The 22,258-nt window shown below is 41.4% G+C and overlaps 1 long non-coding RNA gene across 1 annotated transcript in view; it reads right to left on the bottom strand.

Moving 5' to 3' along the window:
• LOC146860207 (uncharacterized) overlaps nt 1–22,258 on the bottom strand; it is a 97,041-nt gene that overhangs the window by 29,120 nt on the left and 45,663 nt on the right. The window contains exon 2 of the long non-coding RNA XR_014978801.1: nt 14,522–14,615. This is a non-coding gene — a long non-coding RNA (uncharacterized LOC146860207). The remainder of the gene's footprint in view (nt 1–14,521; nt 14,616–22,258) is intronic.

The following is a 22,258-nucleotide window of genomic DNA, read 5'->3' as shown; positions in this document are numbered from 1 at the left end:
CAATCGAATCTAGGGCGGAGGAAATCTGTCCACAGAAGGAGGCATAATTCTCCTCCACTTGCTTAGCTGGTGAAAAACAGTCTTTCAAATCAAACACCAGGGCATGTCCTCTATTTCTTAGGAGGGCTTTCCAATCCCTACTAACATAATTAGCAGCAGAGCTAACTGCCTGGGCATTATAACTAGGAGTGGTCACCAAAAATGTAACCAAAAAATGATCTGACCAATCCATTGGCAGAATGCCCACAACATTAAGGACTTGCTCCCCTGAAAAAATAAGATCAAGTATGTGGCCATCCTTATGAGTTGCCTTTTTCACCCGCTGGTGAAGGCCCAAGCCTTCGCAAGACTGAAGGACATTATTGTAGCCAGAGTCCAAGGACCCATTCCTCCACAAATTAAAGTCCCCCAGCAGCACTACTCTAGCGTGAGTGGCAGCCAAATTGGTAATGGCCTCCAACAATAACTGCTGCTGCCGCGCACACAACGCCCCCGGAGGTCTATAACAGACAACCCCAGTTAAAATATAACTATGATCCAAAGTACCCGGTGGCCCGACACTTCAGGGAAAGACATTTTTCTAACACCAGGGATTTAAGTTTCATTATCCTTGAGCAGATAAATAAAAATCCAAGAGGTGGTAATAGAGTCCTCAAACTTGGGCAGAGAGAGTCTAAGCTCATTATTGATTTTCAAACTAAAATGCCGGGAGGGCTTAATCAGGAAGAAGAGTTGTCTATACATCTCAAGGAGTAATTGTAATCTGGGTATGCCAAAGTTGGCTCTCTGGACTCGTCATATAATATTACAACTAGCTTCTCATCTAATATCCATGAATTGTATTGTGCCAAGAATGTTATAAAGATGTTTTAAGAGTTGAGAAATTAATGTATTTTAGAAGATCAGATGATTCTGGCTTTAAGCTTATATTAATATGCATTTCTTTTCTTTTCTCTTTTTCTTCTCTCATTTTATTTTTATTTTTCTTGCAGATGATGAGGAAGGGCCCTATCACCAACATTCACTGCACATAGGTTTCCTTTCCTCTCTAGTCTATGGTCTGCAAGAGCACATTTACGATATTGTCAAGGACAGCAGGATAGTGCACATTAGATTTGGCTACCACGAGTGCAGCGGACTTAGGTGAAATTTTTCCTTTTATGATCGCTTTTGATTAGAGCAAGATGATATTGTTTTGTGATCACATGCAGCACTCTGAGATAGGTTGATCCTGTTTAAATGATTTTTTTCTATTCTATTATATATGCATTGACCGCACCCCCCCCCCCATTTTTCAAGTTTCCCACCCAATAGGTTGACCACTTGGCAATACTGTGTGGGGTTTCTTGTATCTTCATTTTTATTCTCATAAGGGAACATTATTGTGCGTGGAGAAGACGTATACGTCTGAGTTCATGTGTATTTGACATGATAACTTTATTGACAAATGAGATTCTCGCAACCCACGCACTATGCGTGAGTGCTTTGTGATCAACAAAAACGTGCAAAACGAACAGCACGAACATTGATATAAGAGCCAGCGTGGAAAGTCTTTTATTACTTGAATGATGAACATATGAGATCAGAATAGTTCGTTTGACCAATAATGTGATTACATGATATAAGTGTATTAATAATTCTGATCGAGAAGGTGAATATGTATGGGCACATAGACATATATTCTTGTATACAAATGTATTGCTTATATTGCGAAGTATAATACTTCGAAACAAAACTTGGACAGACATTTAAATCCATTTGTGAATTTTGATAAGTACCAAGTTTGAAAGTAATGCCGTTATATGTAGTGTATACCAGATTTAACACCATTCCAAGATGTCCGCTGTTTTGTAGACGATGTTGATGTCACGATCATTTCCATGGTAACACTACTTATGTTGCACTCTTTTTGCTGCCTCCATTTACGTGATCAAGCCTTGTCAGAGGTGAAACGCGTTGTGAATTAAACAACTGACACCCATGAATACTCTGTGTTTGTCCTTTCCTGAGAGCACGCTGTTTATATGTGTTTTTTAAGCAAAAAAATATATATATATGTATATATATATATATATATATATATATATCAACAAACGGTTCGCTGATTTTCCTGCCGCTTTCACGGTGGCGGGCTCGAGCGAGGTAGCGATCCTCCTTCAATTAGCACACATCAAGCTTTTCCGTAGTCAAGAAAGCACTCTCGAGCCCAACTCCATATGCGTGAGTTCTTTATTTACAAAATGACAAACAAACGCCCGACGCGTTTCGGTGCAGCCAGTGACCAAGGTGCGGCTGCACCGAAACGCGTCGGGCGTTTGTTTGTCATTTTGTAAATAAAGAACTCACGCATATGGAGTTGGGCTCGAGAGTGCTTTCTTGACTACGGAAAAGCTTGATGTGTGCTAATATATATATATATAAAAATATTAGACACGACTACAGCCCGAACTGCTGAACGGAATTACACCAAATTTGGCAGAAAGGTAGCCCTTGGTTCAGAAAGAGACCTTTTTTTGTTAAATGGTGTAAATCCGTTCAGTAGTTTCTGAGAAAATCAAAAAATAGAGGTCGGAAAATCAATTTCCCATAGGAAACTTTAGACACGGCTACAGCTCGAACTGCTGAACGGAATTACACCAAATTTGGCAAAAAGGTTGCCCTTGGTTCAGAAAGAGACCTTTTTTTTTTTTTAAATGGAGTAAATCCGTTTAGTAGTTGCTGAGAAAATCAAAAAATAAAAGTTTCGATATTTAGAGGCGCGGGGGATCCGTGGATCCTCCCGACCACGAGCTTTATTCTAATTGGCTGTCAACACTCCAAACCAGGAAGTGTCTTGTGACTCGATAGAAGCGAGTCCGAAGAAAACAGGGAAACTAAGGTGAAAAAAAATAGAAAAGGGGGTAGAGTAGCAACACCCTGACCCCCTAGGCTTGCTCAGGGGGTCCCAGAAGGACCCTCAGGGCCCAAAAAAGCATTTTTTTTTTAAAACAGCGAAATGCACGCTGGGTGCGCGGATCCGGATGACAAATTGAAAAAAATTATGCAAGGGCTTTCTCGCTTTGTTATTTTTAAACCCCCGGGTGGGCCAGGTCCTGGGGGGTTTGGGAAATATAAAGCGGCCTCCCCGGGGCTCTGTTTTTTAAATATTTTTTTTTTAAAAATATGTGTAGGGGGGCTCGAGCCCCCCCACATGCCCCAGGGACCACCACCTCCCCGGGGCACTAACTGTTAAAATGCGGGGGTCCATTTTGGATCCCTGAGCCCCGGGTACCACCACCTCCCCGGGGCTTTGCAAAAGTTATGAGGGGGGCTGCAGGGCCCCCTCCTGGAGCCTTTGATGGTCCTGGGGCCCCCAGGCCCGGCACCTGCTGTGTCCCGGGGTGCCCACCCCAGGACACTGCTGTTTGCTATGGTAGGGCGAGAGCACATATCCCACCCTACCGTAGCTAACCCTGGTTTGGATTTTGGAAGAGAGAGTAGGGAAACCTGCTCTCTCTTCCAAAATCCAAAGCAGAATTGCTTTTCCACATGGGGAGCTGCATGTCAGCAGCTCCCCATGTGGAAAAGCAATGCCGGCTCTCGCAAGACGCAGAGAGCCGGCGGGACCGTGGGGGCATTGGGGCTCCCCCCACGGTCCCCATCAAAGTGTATAGGCCCCGGGGGATGGGGTCCGCGGGGCGAATATAAATTAGTGGTAAAAGCTGTTTTTTTTCCCGAAAAATTTGGAGTTGTGACCCTAGCACGGCGCTCAGCGCAGACCCCTGGTGTGAACGCGAGAGGTGCGCGGTTCCCAGCGCGGCCCCAGGTGTGAATGCAAGGGGTGCGCAGCTCCCAGCGCAGCCCCCTCGTGTGAACACGAGGGGTGCACGGCTCCCAGCGCGGCCCCCTGGTGTGAACGCAAGGGGTGTGCGACTCCCAACAAAAAAAAAAAATGATTTTTTTATAATAAAACTAGGTTATATGTTAGGATCTTGGTTGGCTCTAAAAAGAGCCCTTGTGTTTATTGGGAGAATTTGGTAGCTACATGTAAGTGCTGATGCAGAGTCTAAAGTTGTTGAGAAGGACTCGGTTTCCCTCATCTGTGAAAAGTTCACCATCTCTCCTGTAGATACCATCCATATTAAAACTCAGATTGTTGTTGTACATGGACCCCATACTATGGTCTGTGAGATAAGCAGAAACAGCTTTATTGACATTTTTTCTAGCTTTCTGAATCTGTGGACAAAATTGATTGGACCAGTTTCATTTCTGTCTTTGGCATATGTTAGAGTAGACAAAGGCAGTTTGGGGGGAAAGTAACATTAATTCTGCAAAGGTGTCCTTCATTAGCATTTCCAGACCTACCCCCGTCAATGTGCCTAGGTCATTGCCAGCACAGTGCACAATCATGAGGTCAGGGGCTTGGAGATGTAAAAATGTTTTAACCAAAGGCATCAATTGGTGCCACTTTAATCCTCTTTGTCCAATCCATTTCATGTCCACATTTCGCAAAGCTAGATCTTTGTCAATACCTCCGAGTTCAGCATATCTTTTGCACCAGAAAACATTGCTGTGTCCCACAATCCACACTCTAAGCATCTTGAAGGGAGGTGTGGATACACTGAAAAGATGTCTGTAGGTGAAGTAGGCAGTTGGTAGAATAAGAGGTATATAAATGGTGGATAAGATGCAGTTTATAAAAAGAAGAGAAATGATTGGCTGTTTAAGAACATTATAGAGTGAAAACTAGGGTGCATGTTTCTGTGTTTAAAAAGCATGTTTCCTATTGGTTAATAAATAATGTTTGAAAGGTAAATTAGATAGGATAAGCTGATATTTTGGAAAGTCAAGCACACTTGCTGTTTGAATGTGCAACATTGTGTGCTGAACTTGTGACCTGTGAGTTCAGTTGAGTGTTCCATGAACTGTTACTATGGAAACAGGCACTAAGCAGAATGGGGGTAGGGTTGGAAGTTATGTGTGGCATTAAAATGTGTATATGTTATAAATATTAAAGTAATATGTTATTGCATTGAGATTTCCCAAGTCACTGCTATGGTTAGAAGTGGTGTGTTATTAAAAAAAATGCTAAAATTATTTGTAATATACTTTTGAAGTCTCGTATGGATCTGCGGTTCCATCGCTTATGGTGCACGGTCCATGCGCGACTCCAGAAGCAATTTCGGTTCAGTTAGAGGTCAGTTGGCAAGGGTTGATATGTGTAACCAATAGAAATGTGTTTTAGAATTTGAATTAACCTGGTAAGCAATGTGATTTGATATTTACATGTATATGTGTGGAGAATGAGAGGGAAACTTTGCCATTTTTCTGTTTTGCTAAGAGCAGTGCTCTATATTCATTGTGTGCATAAGAAAATCTGGTGTGTGATTCTGATACTTCATAATCTACAAAGCAATTTGAAAGGTGAGTTATCAATTTTTGAGGTGTACTATGTGGTGCCTTTGTTTTTAAACATAAAAAATAAATCATAAAATTTGAGATATATTTTGTTATGAAGAAATATTTATTGCAGTTTTTTGTAATGTATTTAAATGTTGTTTAATATACATTTTGTATAGTATTATGTGTGTTTTGAAATAGGGATTGCTGATTATGACAGATTGTTTTAATTTGTGGATATGTACATTAGCAGTATACTGCATAACTTTAGGTGTTGATTTCAAATTGGAAGTGTATATGTAGAGTTAAGGTATTAGTGATGAGACTAGTTTTTATAAGTCTCTAAAGAGGTACAGTTGAATGCAACATATTTTTTGGTGTTTGGTTTCAATTTGAAGTTTGTTCGGTGAATTTATGTGGTGTAGATAGTGTTGTGGTAGAGAGACACTCATTTATGTTTTTCAGTGATATGGTGAGACTTATAGTAGAGAAATGTGAATGGTTTCTGTTTTGTATTTGACTAGGTGTAAAATTAAAAGTAGTTGTAGAAAGATAAAGTATCAGTAGAGATTTATGCAGTACTTTAATGCTATAAGGAGTGTCCTTGCAGAGCAGGTATTGCCCTGTTAGTACTGAGACTCTCCTCCAATCAACCATCGAGTACCATACACTTATTCATTGAGTGCACTAATACCTGAGTACTTATAAATTCTCCATGCACTCTGTTTGCTGCACTGTAATTATTCCAGTTACTAGTCATGTACTTATAGAATGCTCTAGCCAGTAACACTACTACAGGTATGTTATTCTGTGAACTATGCATGCACATGTCTAACCAGCGACATACTATTGATACACTCTTGTAAATACCCAGTTAGTACTCATGCAAACTAGGAATGTCAGTGCCATGCAATTCTTCAATTACCCTTTCAACCTATCTATTTATCCTATCACTGCAGCAATACCTAAGGACTTATAAATTCACCATGCACTCTGTTTGCAGCACTGTAGTCATGTACTTATGGAATGGCGTAGACAGTAACACTACTACAGCTTAGATATTCTGTGCACTATACATGCAGACCTCTAACCAGCTACATACTATTGATACACTCCTGTAAATACCCAGTTAATATCCAGTCACTGTCCATGCACTTGTACAAGGACTCAGGCATTAAGAGACACATTGGTACAGTCAAAGGTGCACAACCTATATGGTCCCCTAACCCCCTGTAGACTACTGATTGACTCCTGCAAAAATCCAGGTAGTAGCTATGTAAGTCAGCAATCACACTGTCACTCTCTGTCCACTCCTGTAATCATCCTGACAGAACCTTATCCCTATGTATCCTCTCACGTTGACGGAATTTGCGAAGGTCTCGGGACTAAGAGTAAAGTGGGAAAAATCCACGGTGTACCCGCTACATCAGAACCTTCCCCCTCGGACGATCAGGCTAGGTGATCAAACCATTGCCTGGAGTGCGAAGGCCCCCCGATACCTCGGAGTTCGTCTCTATCACACTCCGGCTGACCTTTACGACGGTAATCACCGGAAGGCACTGGCTAGCATCAGGTCCTCGTGGGATTTTGGAGACACCTTCCGCTAGCCCCAATTGGTCGGGTGGCCATCGCCAAAATGATAATCGTCCAACGGCTACTATAATATTTCACAAACTTGCCAATAATTCCGCCCAGACCCTTCTTCCGCGAGCTCGACGCGCTTCTTGGCTCGTTGATATGGGGTACGGGCAGGCATAGAATAGCGTAGTCAAAGCGTCAGCTACCCACTCCACAAGGAGGCTTAGCCGCCCCATCCTTCGAATCCTATTTTTTAGCCGCACAGCTACAATGGCTGTCCTATTGGACGGCAGGCAGACATGTCGCAGAGACGATCACTACGAATGGCCCAGTGCCCACACCCGAGATCCGCCGACTGCTATTACCAGGCACTAAACCTCGACGCACACACCCCTTACAGGTGACAGTCGCACGCCAGTGCATGCAGAGGATACACCGTATGTCGCCCACGACCCCCCCATATTATCCCCTTCTTCCGCTGGTCGGATGGCCCCTGCAAGAACACTACTACGCACCCAACATACTCCGCATCTGGACGGATTGCGGTGTTACCGAAGCGGAGGGTCTTTTCGAGGATGGCAAGCTCAAGCCATTTCAACGCCTAATGGAGGACCATGACCTTCCTGCCGGCCAATTCTTACATCATCGTCAACTCCTTGCACACTACATATAGCACCATGACCTCTCAACAGGGGACCACCAACACATCCGGTTATACACACACTCTGGCACATGGGACCAGGACGCCACTTGGTCACATGGATCTATAGGGCTATCGGGGAACTCAGGCACAAACCACTAGTGACCCTACGCACCACCTGGGAAGACGAACTAGGGGGCCCACTACATGAGAAGGAATGGGAGAAAGCTCTCGAACACCCCAAGAAGGTGTCTCGAAATGCGCGCTTCAAGAATATACAATTCTACATCCTCCATAGAGCATATTTGACGCCAGCACGCCTCTGACGCTTCTATCCCGACACACAATTCTTGTGCCCTAGATGTCGCTCACAAGCGGCAGATTTTCAGCACATGTTTTGGAGCTGTCCTACACTACGCCCCTACTGGCACCACAAGTCCCTCGGGGATCTCACTGGACTCGCGTATTTGAGTACTTGGGAAGCCTGTGCATTGGGTATCTACCAGAAAAGAAAGCGGCACAAGGTACCCCTCAGATTTGCCTCGTTGGCCATTTTACTAGCCAAACGCAACATTGCTATGCATTGGCGGTCTCCCACAGGGCCCCCGGTTGCTGCTTGGGAGGGGGTGGTTTACAAATGGGCATTAGCGGAAGAGGAGACGCTACGGGAAGAAGAGGTAAAGGGGACGCGCAAACACCCCATATCCCTAGATTGGGCTATCCTGCTGAACCGCTTCACACAATCGCTGACCCGTGCCGACCCGGAAGGCGACTCTGACACACCGCACGACGCACAGCTGCTGACACAGTCGGCGATCACGGGCACCAGTCCCTCCCACATAACGCATACAGGTAGCCGGTAGTTTCTCAGCACTATGCTATACATCCCACCGAACGTTCGGACCTCGAGGCCGGGCCAACCATGATCCCATCTGTCCCCCCCTGGCTGCCGGCCCCTAGAAGTACATGGATCCACAGTCCGCCAGGACATGTATTATCCCGCAACCAACGATGACGCCAGTACCCAAAGACACCATGGACTCCCCCCCCCCCCCCCCGTCCCTCCCCAGTTTGAATCCACCCCAGTTCCGTTTGGACATTTTACACAGGATCACATCCATGCTGGCAAAGCATTGGACTAATAACTGCACAACGAACAATGCATTTATTCTGCAGTCCAGGATATGCTGATGGGTACCCTGTCACATGTTGCAAAACGTCATAGTAAATACAAAATGTCAATAAAAACATGTTTAAAAAAAAAAATCCTTATGTATCCTCTCTGTGTCGAAACACAAGCACTTATAAACTCACTCTGCTGTGAACTACCAGCACTCTACCAACCCAGTTACTGCCCATGCACTTGTACAATGACTCAGTCATTAAGATATGCAGTGCTACAGTCAAATGTGCACAATCTATGCGGTCCCCTAACCCCCTGCAGACTACTGATTCACTCCTGTAAAAATCCAGGTAGTAGCCATGCAAGTCAGCAATCACACTGTCACTCTCTGTCTACTCCTGCAATCATCCTGACAGAACCATGTTCTTATCTAATCACTGTGCTGAAACACAAGCACTTTTAAACTCACCCTGCTGTCAACTATTAGCACTCTACCTATCCAGTCACTGTCCATGCACATGTACAATGACTCAGGCATTAAGAGACGCAGTGCTACAGTCAAATGTGCACAATCTATGCGGTCCCCTAACTCTCTGCAGACTACTGGTTCAGTCTACTGGTTCAGTCTACTGGTTCAGTCCTGCAAAAATACAGGCAGTAGACATGCAAGTCAGCAATCACACTGTCACTCTCTGTCTACTCCTGCAATCATCCTGACAGAACCATGTCCTTATCTAATCTATGTGCCGAAACACAAGCACTTATAAACTCACTTTGCTGTCAACTTTCATCACTCTAACTATCCAGTCACTGTCCATGCACTTGTACATTGACTCAGGCATTAAGATACGCAGTGCTACAGTCAAATGTGCACAATCTATGCGGTCCCATAACCTCCTGGAGACAACTGATTCACTTCTGCAAAAATCCAGGTAGTAGCTATGTAAGTCAGCAATCACACTGTCACTCTCTGTCCACTCCTGCAATCATCCCGACAGAACCTTGTCCTTATCTAATCTCTGTGCCGAAACACAAGCACTTATAAACTCACTCTGCTGTGAACTACCAGCACTCTACCTACCCAGTTACTGCCCATGCACTTGTACAATGACTCAGTCATTAAGATACGCAGTGCTACAGTCAAATGTACACAATCTATGCGGTCCCCTAACCCCCTGCAGACTACTGATTCACTCCTGTAAAAATCCAGGTAGTAGCCATGCAAGTCAGAAAATCACACTGTCACTCTCTGTCTACTCCTGCAATCATTCTGACAGAACCATGTTCTTATCTAATCACTGTGCTGAAACACAAGCACTTTTAAACTCACCCTGCTGTCAACTATTAGCACTCCACCTATCCAGTCACTGTCCATGCACTTGTACAATGACTCAGGCATTAAGAGATGCAGTGCTACAGTCAAATGTGCACAATCTATGCAGTCCCCTAACTCTCTGCAGACTACTGGTTCAGTCCTGCATAAATACAGGCAGTAGACATGCAAGTCAGCAATCACACTGTCACTCTCTGTCTACTCCTGCAATCATCCTGACAGAACCATGTCCTTATCTAATCTCTGTGCCGAAACACAAGCACTTATAAACTCACTTTGCTGTCAACTACCATCACTCTAACTATCCAGTCACTGTCCATGCACTTGTACAATGAGACAGTCATTAAGACACGTACCATAACCCCTTGCACACTACTGATTCACTCCTGCCAAAATCCAGGTAGTAGGTATGTAGTTCAGCAATTACACTGTCACTCCCTGTCCACTCCTGAAATCATCCTGACAGAACAATGTGCTTATCTAATCTCTGTGCCGAAACACAAGCAGTTATAAACTCACTCTGCTGTGAACTACCAGCACTCTACCTAACTACCTATCTGTAGGAGGCAATTTACCTGTTTTAGGCTCCATACGAACAATAGCCTGAAATGGGTGCACACATTGAATCAGAATTAACTCATACGTGTTTAAATCTATAAATTCTTGAGGAATAGTTACAAACTCAAGATTATTATGGACAGCTCTAGCAGGCATTTTATTATTGTCTAGTTTGTTATAACAATATTTACAAATAAGCTGATCAGTACCCAAATCAAAGCAATCCTCTACCAACAAATAAGTTGCAAATTCCTTCCAATTATCATTATTTTCTCTTTCACTTTTTAAATACAGATCAACAGTCCTTGTCTGATTTTTATAGAGAGTTTGTCGACAACAAATACAAGTATACTTTGGCCTCTCACACGAAATTACCTTAAACTTTGTAATTTGTTCTTCAAACTTCTCTGTACTACTATTTTCCACATTTTCTTCAACACCAGCTTCTATCAATGTCTCACTTTCCGAGAAACGCGCAAACCGATATATTCGCGTAGCACCAGTGCTAGATAATTGCGCTGTTCACGGATAAAAAGAAGCATGTCGTCTGCATAAAGCGAAATGATAAGAGGCCGATGAGATGGTAATCGAGCTAGAGGTATAACCTCCCACCCTGACCCGGGCCGTTGGCCGCATATATAGTAGTTTGACCCAATAGATAAAAAAAGGGGAGAAGCCCATGCGTTGCATGATGAAGAACAGATAGCCCCATTCAATTGAATCAAACGCCTTAGCGGCGTCCAGCATAACAGCTACAGCAGGCAAGTCAGGTGAGAGAGTGTGAAACAGCGCAAATAAAGTACGGAGGTTCTAAGATGTAGAACGTGTAGGTATAAACCCTGACTGATCTGGAAGGACCAGATTCTGCATTAGTGGCTGCAGATGTGTGGCCAGGATTTTTGCTAGAATTTTTACATCTGTATTAATTAGTGAGAGCGGCCTATAAGAGTCGCAATACTCAGGAGATTTATCTTTTTCAAGAGCGTGATAATTAAGGCCTCGCGAAGAGACGGAGGGAGGATACCCGAATCGTATGCCCCAGCATACATCTCTTATAAAAAAGGGGCAAACTCTTCCATGTAAGCTTTATAAAATTCAGGGGTAAAACCGTCTGGGCCCGGGGCCTTCTTATTAGGGAGAGAAGCAATGGCCACACGTATATCCTCTACCGCAATAGGACGACCCAAAAATTACCGCTGCCCATCTGATAGCCAGGCAATAGCTACCTGTGCCAAATATGCATCTAATTCCACCTGGTCAGTCTCACCTTGAGATGTGTACAGTGCCTCGTAGGTCTGCCTAAACTGTTCCGCAATGGCAGGAACGCTATAAGGATCCTGCCCTGATTCATCTGTAATCTTGGTGATGATGACGCGGTTCATACGGTGTTTGATTTTTTGGGCTAAATGATGCCCAGGGCGTCCGGCTTCTCTGTACGAGTGAGCTACCCAGCACTTGGATGTATATCTCATTTCTTCCTCTGCCGACTTCACATGTTCAAGTGTGGCTTCTTTAAGAGACGCCAGAGTCGATTCAGTGGGCGCGCATTCGTAATCGCGTTCAAGCCGAGTGAGCGTAGCTTCTACCTTGGCTATCTGATCCCGAAGATCCTTTAATATGCCAGCCGTCGTACAGATGCACGTGCCCCGAATGGTGGCTTTAAAACCCTCCCATAATACTCCAGCACTATCTACCGTCCCCGTATTCCACGCGAAGTAGCGTGTGATGACCTCGCAAATTGTTTCCAAATAGAGAGGATCTAACAGAGACTCAGAGCGGAATCGCCATCTGAAGGGCAGCATGAGTACCGTAGGAATGCATAATGTGAGTTGGACAGGGCAGTGATCAGAGAGCGTGCGCGGTAGATTCTCCACCTCCAGCACCCATCCCACCACCCCGTCTCCCACCAGCCAGTAGTCAAAGCGCGACCAACTGCCGTGCACAGACAAATATGTGTGCCAGTAAGGGTGTCCATATGCCTATGGCACCAGATTTCTAACAAGCCAAAATCCGGCCTTTACCACCTGTGCTGCTCGCTGTGACTGCCCATCCCTGCCACTAGACTTATCTTTCCTGGGGTCTAGGTGCATGTTGATGTCCCCACCCCACAGGATCACCACTTCAGGCCAACTGCGCAGTAATGCTAAAAGGGTCATATATAGCCCAGGGTCATTCACATTTGGACCATAGCAGTTGACTATTGTGACCAGTTTGCCTGCCAATGTAGCATGGACAATAGCATATCGCCCCTCCGAGTCAATGTGTGTGCGGTGGGCTGTAAAAGAGAGACCTTTCCTAATTAGAGTGAGAACCCCTCGACTATATGAGGAATAAGAGGAGGCAAGACGAAAGCCAGACCAGCGGGCCCCGACTTGCTGATCTGTGTATCGCATCAAGTGAGTTTCTTGTACAGGGCTCCAAAAATCTGAAAAATGGTACTAGTCCTGCAGGTCTAGTACCTTGAAAAATCTCCTCGACCTAACAGTAACCTACTTGACCTCCGTCTCTGAAAGCGGAGTAAATGTGACAAGATAAGATTTAAAGGCATCTTTATTGCTCATTTGCTTTGTGAGCAATAAAAAGGCCTTTTTATCTTGTCACATTTTCTCCGTTTTCAAAGACAGAGGACAAAAGTTAGTATGTTTTCCTACTCGCCAGAAAGGGCGAGTAGGACCTAAAAATAGCTCGACCTCATTAAATTTACCTCGCAAATGCGAGCGGTCGAGTGGATTTGTCGAGCCCTGTTGTAGGAGAGCAATGCTGATATGGTGCCGATCTAAATGAGCTAGCACTTGACGAATCTTTCTCGGTGAGTTTATCCCCCTCACATTCCATGTTAAACAACGAACAGTCACTCCACTACCATGCATGACAAAAATGAAGCATATAATTGACAGAATCTACCATTCGTCCTGGATGCATAGAGAGAAATACAAGCAAACATCAATGTAACGACCATTTGTCCAGCCAAAGGAACTACCCAAACACCCTGCCGTACCCCCACACATCCCCCCTCCCACTTTAGCAACCCCAACATGCCAAAGCCATCCCGAACACCCACAATCACATCCTTCGCAGAGGACCAAGGAAGTAACCATTGGTGGGGAACACCCATATAGGGGGGCGCCGAGCGCAAACTCCCTCCCGGTGTAAGCGGAAGGTGGCCAAGCTATCGTGATCAAGCGGCCTACGATGCATCAAATAGGTAGCCACCCAGTACAGGCAGTATAGTCATCTCAGCCCAATATAACTTTCGGGCTGCTGGCCACCCAAAAATTCACTACCATCAACTCCGGAGACAGCACCACCCTCCAGCAGTCCCAGCAAATATGTACATAAGGCAACAACAGAGATGAGAGACCAATGACAGAGCAGTCTTGCAAATTAGTGGTATTTTCTATTCCAGTTTCTGTGCCAACTTCTTCCTATTGGTCTGAGGACTCTGTGCAGAGAAGGGCGAACCCCTTGCACTGGTAGGCCTAGCTGAGGTCCACTTCTACAGTAGCACTGCGTCTCTTAATACCTGAGTCATTGTACAAGTGCATGGACAGTGACTGCATAGTTAGAGTGCTAGTAGTTGACTGCAGGGTGAGTTTATAAGTGGGTGTGTTTTTGCAGAGTGATTAGATAAGGACATAGTTCTGGCTGAATGATTAGAGTATTGCAAGGAGATCACCTGAGGAAATGCATAATTGCTTGGGTATTGACAGAGGTATTGAATTAGTACATGGTACTAGTAGATGACTGAAGAACTGCATTAGGAGTAACAGAGTGATTAGTGGACTGTATGGTTAGTACCTGAGGTATTTTAGATATTTATGAGCAGTAAGTAGGTGGTTAGAGGTTTATATGGATAGTGCACAGGTGAATGTAGTAGTGGATGGATAGTGTTTGGATTACTTAATCTTACCTTTACAGTAGTAGATATCAAAATATCTAAACATTTTTTGCTGTTGTTTTTTATAATATAAATTTGAAAAACTTTCGAACTTTAGAATTAAGATCTGTAAAAGAAAAGAAAAAATACAGTTATAATATATAATATTATAATTTTGTAAACACAACATAATTTTTGCATATATAAAGTATTTAGTTTGTCTTTTTTGCTGTTGTCAGAATATATTTAATTTCACTATAGATAGTGATTTCAATGTTACTCATCACATAACAGCGGGCAAAAAAAAAACCAATCAATAAGATTGTTTTAAAAAAAAAAAAAAATCTGTGTCAAAAATATTTTCAACATAGTCAACTATCTCTGCACATTGCATAAAAACAACATCTTCAATAACATAGCATATAATACAAATCTCAAATATATAAAATGCTTCTAAGAGAATTTTGTCACTACAATATGAAAGAACAGAAACAATAATTCAATCAATAATTCTTTAAAATTTCCATATACTCTAAATGATGTTCTTTAAAATATTTGCTGTCAGAATATCCCAGAAAAACTGCTTAATTCATATTAATATCTTTCCTCGAGGCCAAATGATATTCCTGAAATCCTTTATACTGAAATTGTTCAAAGTAATCGTATTAATATATATTAACATATTCCCAATAGGCCGAATTATGTTCTTAGAACTATGGCTTTAAAAATATTAGGTATGAATTTGGTAATTCGTTAGGCAAACAATATCTAAAAACCAAATGAGTATCATTACAATATGTCTATCCTTTATTACATTTTAAATAGACAGTGTAATGTCCAGATTTTTTAGAAGGAAACTAATTGCTACTGCTACAAAAGTTCTTCCTGATATTGATAGTTGACTTGCTACAACATTTTCAATTAAAGTTTCCAATTTTCTTCCATCAGCTGTACAACGTTGTATCATTAAAATTATATATTGTCCAAATCTTTGTATAAATAATGTTGATAACATTTCTGATTTGCATTGGCTACACTCCATGTTTTCATTTGCTGCTTTAACTAATTTGTTGAAAGACACTGTTTTATAGTCTGGTATTGTCAAATATATGAATCTTTCAGTGTCTATGTTAGTGGTAGAAGTAAATCTACAATTTTGACATTCATGTTCCCATTTATAACGAAGTCCAAAAAGATTTTCAATTTGTATTCCTTTATCTTCCAATACTGCATGCATACATTAGAAATTCCTGAGCATCTTGTTGCACATTCTGTGTAAATTGCGTTGAACCAGAACATATATCAAGAAGATTTCGAATATCAGAAACACTTTGGATTTTACTTTTATCAGTTCTCAATTTTTCAAAAATAGAATGCAACAAGTTACAAAATCTTTTTTCTCGATTCTCCATAATTTGCTGTTGCAGATTTTCTAGAAAAAATACAACACTTACCACTACATTAGGATAGCAGTTGATACCTGAACTATTTTCTAACTGACATCCGACAATCTCTTCAATAGTGTCCTTTTTCTTTTTGCTTGGAATCTTAACATTATCTTGATTTTTTTTCTTCTCTTTAACTTCAGTGCAGATATTCTCATATCTCCATGTTCGACCTACTACACGCTTTTCATATACAGGATATTCACCTTAAATTGGGAGCATACATTCTTCTTAACCAATTATACTCTCCTACACAATTTGCATCTGCACTAATCTTTCTCTCATCAAAATCAATCAAATCCAATTCAGATAAAGTTCTGACTCGAGACAAAACAACATATGCCATACCCTCTTTAAATACGGTATTTCCAATGTTTACCAAAGCACTGTCTACACTTAAACCTTGAGATTTATGAATAGTCACCGCTTATGCCAAAGAAAGAGGAAACTGTTTTCTACGAACATACAATTCTTTAACAAGCAAAAAACTAGCAGAATAACGAGCAATTTGTTTTACTTCTTCAATCTGATCAAATTTGATTTTCAAACATTCAATTCCATCTTTTTTTGATAATAAACAAAATCAACAACTTTTCCCATTGCTCCATTTATTAAACCTTTTTCCACATCCAAATTACGCCGTAAAATAACCCGACAGTATACACATACATATAAATTCTTTTCTAAACCAGCAGTTTTAGATATAGATTTTTCTAAAGAATCCAATTTAGTTTTTAATTTTTCCATCAAAATAATACTAATGCCTTCATGCTCTATTTTATCAATGGCTTCCATTTTTATTATTTGTTCATTTTCCAGCTTTAAAAGTTCTTCATTGAATGTAGAACACTCTTGCAGTGTTGGCATTAGGCAGATTATAGATTTATTTTCTGCAATTTTTTTGTATATTTTTGCAGGAACTATATTTTCATTTGGAAACAAGTTTGTAAGTAGCCGACTTTGCAAATCTTGTTTGCCATGTTCTGTCAATACTCCAATTCTTATATCCTGAAGAATGGTTCCATAATCAACATCATTTGCCTGTCGCATATTTTAAATGAGTTCTTTGTTTTCAAAATATGACCAAATATTAACGTTTCCAACACTTCCCAAAGACTTTCTGGTGTCTTCATGCACAAGCGTTTTAAATACTGGTTGCCCTTTTACAGGAGTAAGTTACAGTAGATCACCAAAAACGATCACATGTTTTCCTCCAAATAAGACATCACATTCTGTTTTTAGAATTTTCTGCATTCTTAAATGCACAAAGGCAAGCATTAAGTTTGAGACCATGCTCACCTCATCAATAATCAGAAGTTTCATTTTCTTTAGCACTCTTGAAACTTCAAAACAAGCTTCTCCAGATAGCTTGTGATATAACAATTTATTTCCATGTTCTACAGGTAGCATTAGTAAACAATGTAATGTAATTCCTTTAATGTTGTGTGCTGTCAACCCAGTTGGAGTAGTTACAACACAAGACAAATGTCAGTCAGTTGTTTTCCATAGATAACTGGTCAAAACTTTAATTAAGAAACTTTTTCCTGTACCAGCTTGACCACTGACATACATTCGGATAGGTTGAAATGATGTGCATGTGCATTCTTTCTTTTCATGAAGAAAACCATGGTCGATCTGTTGTCTCACTTGATATATTTCTTTCTGTTCAATATTTAGTAGTTGTTCCAAGTTTCCTAAATCCATAATATCTTCTTGAGCTTGATGCATTGCTGTTTCCACTTCACTCATGGCGATTGCTGCTTCATTTTCTAGAATTGGTTGTCCTAGTGTATCCTGCCTCAGAGGAGCAGAACTTTGACTGTCTTGAGAACTGTCCCTAGCAATCTCAGCTGAAATTATAGCTTCTTGATCAATTTCTTCATTCAACATTTTGAGATAATTTGCAAAAACTGTGCATTCAATGCTATCTTTACATGCATTGAAAGAATCTTCATAGCACTGAAAATCTCCAAGTAGTTCCAATTCCGTACGCCAAGGCTTGAACAGTTGCAAAAGTGCTAAATAGTAAAATTCTTTTCTATCATGTGTGTCACAACTCAGTTTCCTATGATTAATCAGATTTCCTTTACTGTGTTTCACCAAACATCCTTCTGAACCAATCACTGCACATTTTCCTTCATTTATGTCTTCTGTAGTATTTCTCTTAAAACTGTAAAATTGCAGCACTTCATAGAGACATATATTTTCAAGATGAAGACTTCTATTTGGATAGTATGTATCCAACATGTTTGTTTTGACATCTGTACTTTCTGGTTCATTTACTGCTAAATATTCGATTTCTTGTATAGATTTAAGTACTCGATTTTGTGTTGCAGCAAGACCTAGACTCACCCAAATGATTGCTCTTGACTTTAAATATAAACTTGCAGACGACAACCGATCCGAGCATTCGTACGCTCCAATCTCTCGATGGAATAACATCTTCAAACTCAAACCGTACAATTTCTTACTAAGACTCATCTTGTGAGAAATTTCTTCCCACATTTCTTTCAACTCCGTCTTTTCTGATTTTGTTATGTATGATGTTACATACCGAGCAACAGCAATGGAATTATCTGCATCATACTGGCTATCCATATTAGCATTCCACATCGACAGAATAACTGGATTATAATCATTGATATACTTTGATTCTTCACTTCTTTTAAAATTGTAAGTATTTTTGGGTGATTTTCTAGTGATGGTATGTGTCACTGCTGACATGAAACTGTTTATTCCTCCTGTGGATATTACTGGACGTGGAAATCCAAAACGACATTTGGTAAAAACTTTTCCTTCGATTTGTATTTCCGTCGACAGTATTTGCCACATCGATGACTTTAGAATCGTAGCACTTGTTGCCTTAAGGTGTTTTCTTCTGTTCCTTTTGGTATAGTACATGTGACATAATCTTCAATAAAAGATAAAACAGTGTCATCCGAATCAGTTCCAAATGTGGGTGCATCATTGATCCATAAAAGCATATGTATATGAGGAGCACCTCTAACTTGATACTCCTTTCTCCAAAAGAAATCAATAATTGTTTTTGTTGCAGATAAAAGACATCATAGTTTCGAACCTATGATTGAAATATCTGCATACATTTACAGGATCCAAAGAACACAATTCTCCAGGTGTCTTGTATTCAATATTTTTAATATTTGAATTTGCTTCTTGAAGAAATTCAAGTAAATCATCCCAAGCGTATTCAGCAACGCTTAGGGTAACAAACCACGTAGGAGTTCCTAAGCATGTATTTAAGTTCTCCATTACGACAATACCAATACTCATTTGTACCACACTGACATGCTTTCAAATTAATCAGTTGAGATTCTAAATGATCGTCTCTCTGATGTACTTTATCCATAAATTCCTTTGCAGAAACATTTTGAAGATGTACTCCTGTTTTTAATATGTGGTTGACTGCATATGAAAGTCCAGACAAGTCACTCTCAAACAAAAGATGAAATATATATGGAATACATTGTCGAAATCTTGCATCTTCTGCATACAATCTTGTTGTCGGAAATTCTGATGCAGGAATCTGTACTGATCGTTCATCATATCGTTCACCTTTTCCAGTTAGGAACAGCTGCGGAAAACAATGAGCTTCCAAACTTTTTTCCCAAACACTCATGGGAGTCCCCTTCGCTTTCTTCATTTGGAATAATTCAATAGTATTCCCCATCACTTCTTTTGAATGAAGTGGATGCACACTATAATGTTGTGGTAAATATTTCTCCTTTACCGGGACTGAATTTGATACAGAAACATAGTAAAATAGCTCAGTAAAATGAGAGGCAGAATCCGTGATATTAGAGTTTCGGAATGGGCTTTATTCCAATAAGCGATTATAATCGGATGCCTCAAGTTCCATCACCACGGGGGTTCAGGAAGTGAAGTACCTACTTTATTGACAAGAAGTAACTTTTATAGTCCATACATTATAATGAAGTGAATATAGTAGGCGTAACAATTGATAAGGACATTGACGTTTGGTTTGCGTAACCGAAAATGAGTGTAATAATGAGTAAAAAGGAACATGATTGGTTGTGATGTCATGTATAGGTGGATCTATAAGATAATACTTGGCATGGATGCGCGCGCAGCAGTATGACGTGTAATTGACGTGTAACTAGGGGGTGACGGGGACTTGACATTTAGCTCTATATGTGGAGACAAGAAGTCTGGGAGGTCAAGTCAACCTAATCCCAAATCATATCTAACATCCTATGTTTAAAGAACTATGTTATCCAAAAAGGAGGACTTTCGGACAGAATCTATTCTATACTGACTGTGCGTGTACAAGCGTCTAAGTGTCTACACTGAATGCGAGGGGGTAGGAATATTCCATGGTAACAAGGCTATGAATTACTTGCATGAGGACAGAGAAGATGGGCCTTTTTGCTTGGTAACTGGAGGAATGTTTACTTAAACTACGAGGCAGGAATGCATCGGCTGAGGGGGAAGCAGATAATTCGAAGGTGAAATACAGTTCTTGGCAGAGAGTAAGCTGATGTCAGGCTTCGTGAGCCGCGCAGAGAATGAGACAAAGTTCATGGTCACAGATGCAGGCTCGGGCTGGAGCTTTTAGAGGCAGAAGGCAAGAAGAGTTTGATGACAGAATCAGGGCCTACTTGCCTGGACTGAAAAATGGAGTAACTGAGCCATATAAAGCCGGTGGCCTTTCATATTTAAGAATGGAACATCCGGCCTATTCATGGCGGATCTGGCAGAGGACATGTTGACGGTGGGCATACATGTATTTGCGTCTTCATAACTGGAACTGGGGGGGACATATATGTGCTTGTATTATACACATGGAACCGTTGGGGTCCAAGATAGGGGACATAACTGACCAGGAAAATCCATATTTCCACATTCCCTCCTTGTCCCCTACTTGCCCTTCAAGAGATATCAATCTTCATCAATCCATTGATCTGTTCATATAGCATCATTTGTTCTTCTTTCTTCTTCCGGGATCTTGAATGAAAATCTTGATGTGGGATACACGATGTGGCACACAGACCACAAATCGCTGGTCCACATTGTAGACATAGACAGCAACTGAATAGTATGAGAAGGCCAATACCTAGGAAGGATAGAACTCTCCATCCCCAGGCTGATACCGCATTCCAAAACCAACTGGACCAAGTCCAAGTGCCTGGGTTCTGGTGTATCTGGCTTACAATCTTATGAAGGCGAGTGATGGCTTTATATACAGATGGCGAATTTTCTGGTATGAATACGCAACAGCTTGATCCGATGACCCTACAAGCTCCGCCCCTATCAGCCAGGATGACGTCAAGGACAAGACGATTTTGAAGCACAACAATCCGCATAGCAGACTGCTCTTCCGTTAAATTGCCTAAGGCGGAAATAGTCTCATTCACTACTGCTTCAAGGGTTCTAGTTAATCTACGTATCAGCTTACTATTGGTAACAGTACCTATATAGGGAAAGATGCCTTTATTAAAATCTACATACTTGTCCCATGCCGTCTCAGTGTAATCGACAATGGGGAGATCTCTCCGTTCTCTGTTGTGTACTAAATGAATATTTCTGTAATAATCGGGAGGAGCTAGGAAAACAGGTGGCAAAAGGAATGCAATGTAGCAGGTACCATCCCAATCTAGGGGTAGACGCATATATGCAGTCTGACCACATATAAAGTAGGAGTGGCGAGAAGCTCTGAATGAAGATTTTCCTTGATCACTGAATTCTACTATAGTAGTGCATTTACTATGGCCCATATGTATGGAACCAACCTTTCTTACACACAATTCACCTTTTGCTGGGGATACTGACATGGTGGGTAAGACTAGCTCAACTTCGGATACGACATTTAGAATCATGAGATTAGGTGTAAAATTACCTAATCCATACACTTCATTTTCTAGATCAGTTCCTGTTCTTTTGGGGCGACCCTCCTTGTCAGGGTAGCAGACTTTGAGTAAAACTAGGTTCAGGTTTCCCCATACCCAATGATCTTGGTAAACTGCTGTGTCTGAGTCTATGGAATTGATTAAACTGAACCATGCTCCACAGGAGCCATTATGTGTGAATGAATGTGGAAAGAAAGGCAGGACTCCTTCATAATTCTGATAGGGAGGGAGTCGGCCACACACCCAACAATTGGTGGCATTACTAGTCTGATGGGAATGATGTAACATACTAATGAAAGTGTTATTGCGCAGCGCAAGTCTATAAGACAATTCATGCGGAGGTAAGTCACTAAAAGAATGTTCAGCAGCAACATTATAAACATGTCTAGAAATAGGGTAATATATGTGCAACAACATACTTGTAATAATTATTAAAAGAC

Source organism: Triturus cristatus, chromosome 3_1, assembly GCF_964204655.1.
Source record: "Triturus cristatus chromosome 3_1, aTriCri1.1, whole genome shotgun sequence".
NCBI classification, from domain to species: domain Eukaryota; kingdom Metazoa; phylum Chordata; class Amphibia; order Caudata; family Salamandridae; genus Triturus; species Triturus cristatus.
This window is presented reverse-complemented; position numbering and strand designations above follow the sequence as displayed.